Consider the following 3,379-nt stretch of genomic DNA (forward strand, 5'->3'; position numbering starts at 1 on the left):
GGGGAGCCAGAGGCTCTGCTGGCTGCTTGGACTGGCTCATTTACAGTCTCTTGGCTGTTCGTAGTCACTTTTAGATAAAAGAAGAAAACTTCTCTGAGCTTTTTGGGCCCTTTCCAGCTTTGTTTATTGAATCTGGATACTATGGGGAGGGGAAAATGTCCCCCTCATCTTCCACTCCCCCAGCACATCTGGGTCAGTCTGTAAACACCTGGCAGGACAGAGGGTGAGGGCATAGCAGCCTATAATTTACTAGAATCCAGAGTGCAATAAGGTGGGGGAGAGGAGGAAAAAGCAAACCAAAGTGTTTCATATCCTCCCTTTTAGACAATTTAACACACGCACACAAAAAAAAAAAAAAAGAAAAATGAAAAGAAAAAGAAACAAAATGTTCTTGCAACATCTGCATAAGACATCACAGCCAACAGCTGCTATTGGTTTAGGAGAGAAGACAGAGAACTTGCCCACCGATTCTTGGCCCTCTTGACTTTGTTGGCGTGACCTTGTGGAAAAACTATGGCTTATTTCAAGCCTCCCGTGACTGTGGTGGTAAAAATTCACAGCCAGTAGATTCATCCCTTCTGAATTGAGTAAGGTTTACACTTGTGTTTTTTCATTTGTTTTTTTTTTTTTTCCACTCAAACCAGTATAGTCTCTATGCGTAAGGTTTACCAAACCTCACGTTTTGTCTTTTTTAAAAAAACAAAACCAATTTTTTTAAGTTTCGACCAAAAAAGAAAAAAAAAGAAAAAAGTGAGCATGTTTGACTAAAACAAAGAAATATAAGCTTCATTTTCTATTGGGTTTTTTTTGTTTGTTTGTTTTTTGGGTTTTTTTTGTTAAGGTAGACTAGTCCATAAGAAGTTTTTGGGTCAATTGAATGAACTGAGGAAACTGGAATCCAGGCTCCAAGCAATAGACAACCCAAAGGCGCTGAGCCTTGGCCTGGTGTCACATTACAGGGAACACGCTCGCCCCTCTCGCCCACTGCGCTCCAGTGTGCTTCTCCCAGTGCCATTGCCTGCTTGCTCCCGGACGCCTGCGAGCTGTGGAGCGTGAGAGGGGAGCATGGACTTTTGTTTTTTTCTAATTGTGCTGAGATGTGCTGTTTTCTTTTGGGGGGTTACGTGGGTTTTTAGTGTCTTTAGCACTTCCACATTTTGAATATATATTGAATTCTTTTCTCCTTGATTCCTTGCCAACCCCCCCCGAGAATGTCCCCAAAATAGCCTCTGGGGAGGACAGGGAAGGCCTTGCCATCTACCTTTTTCTCAGAGCAAGTCTCAGCAGGGCCCAGGGACAGCCGTGCAAGATTAGTTCCTAGGCACTTTCACCCTGCCTTTACCTTCCCTCCAACCATCCTAAACCTGAGCTGAATCCCACGCTGGCTTAGGCCGCGGCCAGAGCAGGCTCCCCCTGCTGCCAGCTGGCTAAGGACCCATCGAGTCCAGATTTTCAAAACAATTATTAGTTCCCTTAGTGAGAAGGGCATGGCCGGGGATGAGCCCTGTCCCCTGCTGTGGGTTTTGGATGTGGGTTTCCCCCGTTCACTTATGGCCCTGCAGTTTGGTGAGATGGGTCTGCCACTGCTGTGGCACATGGCCAGCAATGGGGACAGCAGGTGGGTGTCTGTGCAGAAGCCACCCTTGGGACAGCAGCTCAAGCTGTGACCGACCGAGCCAAGCCACGGAGCAGCCCAAGGCACGAGGAAGCAGTGAGCTCCTCAGCGGGCAAATAACCTGCTCTCCCCCCTCACTTAATTCCATTTTTACAAGCATGCGTGTGGGTGATGTGGCCTCTCCCCCCACCCCTGGGCCCCCTCTTCATTTGCTTCTTAAGCCTTGAGAATCATGTTGAAGTTTCAGGACCCAATGCTATCTTTTTTCGGAGCATCTTTTTTTTACTTTATCCCCTCCCCAGCACTTAAACAATACGACATAAAGTCTGTGTACAGCAAGAGTATTGTACAAAAGGAAATTTTGTTCTTTTTTCAAGTAGCTGTGTAAAGTTGTGTTCCGTAGATTGAGTATAAACAACATTTTCCAAATTGTGACAGTAATAATGAATAACTAATAATACTCAAAACTTCAGGGACTGTTTCAGGCCTGCTTGGGGCCTAAACACTCAACTGCATTTGTACGACATAGTATTGTATCAAACATTTTTCTGTATTTTAATGAGAAAGCAAAACACTAGTTTCATATTTAAGATTTTAAGAGTTTTAGGGTGGGGGGGAGGGAGTTGCATTTTTGTTTTTTTTTATTTTATTTTAATTTTTTTTGAAATACACAAAGAGCCTCAAGAGGAATAAAACAATTTAAAAACAAACAAAAAAAAAACAAAAAGAAAAAAAAAAGAGGCCAGGCAGCTTAAGTATATGCTTTAGTCACTTAGTTCCAGAATGTTTTCGGAATAACAGGAAAAAAAAAGATAAAATAGCAAAAGTTGTATAAAAGAATAAAGAAGCTCATACCCAAATTCACAAAACTATTTTTTAAACCAAAGCACATTTGAATGAGTATGGAACCTCACTTGGCTCAGAAAAGTACTAATATATTTATCTCATTGTTTACATAAACTTTTACAGTTTCAGACCTCAACAGATCTAGGGGCCAGTCAAAATTAATCTTTGCTTTTTCCATTGGTTTGTCTCTGAAGGCTACGCAGCGTTCCCCAGCTTGGGAGGGGAGATCTGTGTCCCAGCCTGCATTCCAGCACTGCTTGGGGAGGGCGGGGAGAGGGAGGGCAATTAGAAATATGGCACGTAGATTTTTTTTTTTTTTTTTTTTTTTTTTGTCTTCAACCCATGAGAGATATTGCTGGGAGTGAGACCCAGGCACTATTGCGGAGGCATTCCAGCCTACCTCTTCCTCAGAGGAGTCTGAGGGTACCCAGAGGGTAGAGAGAGATGTGAGAAGCTCTAGAGATAGAGAAGGATGTTGTCAGAAGATGGTGGGAGCTGCTGTACCCAGCACATCTCCTTAACGTTAGCCACGGGGAGAACCCATGAGAGATATTGCTGGGAGTGAGACCCAGGCACTATTGCGGAGGCATTCCAGCCTACCTCTTCCTCAGAGGAGTCTGAGGGTACCCAGAGGGTAGAGAGAGATGTGAGAAGCTCTAGAGATAGAGAAGGATGTTGTCAGAAGATGGTGGGAGCTGCTGTACCCAGCACATCTCCTTAACGTTAGCCACGGGGAGCTGGGCTGAGCTGTTTTCCAATCCTTTTACTGCAAAACTTCCAAAAACAAATTCCTGAAAAAAAAACCAAAAGCCTATCTCTGTGCATTTGGGGGAGTTAGCAGGAGGCACAAAGATCACAGAAGACACCAAAGAGCTATTGACTGAGCCACCTAAACAGCTGGATTGATTCATGATTCAC

The sequence above is a fragment of the Aptenodytes forsteri genome, unplaced genomic scaffold, assembly GCF_000699145.1.
Source record: "Aptenodytes forsteri isolate BGI_AS27 unplaced genomic scaffold, ASM69914v1 Scaffold12, whole genome shotgun sequence".
In the NCBI taxonomy this organism is placed as follows: domain Eukaryota; kingdom Metazoa; phylum Chordata; class Aves; order Sphenisciformes; family Spheniscidae; genus Aptenodytes; species Aptenodytes forsteri.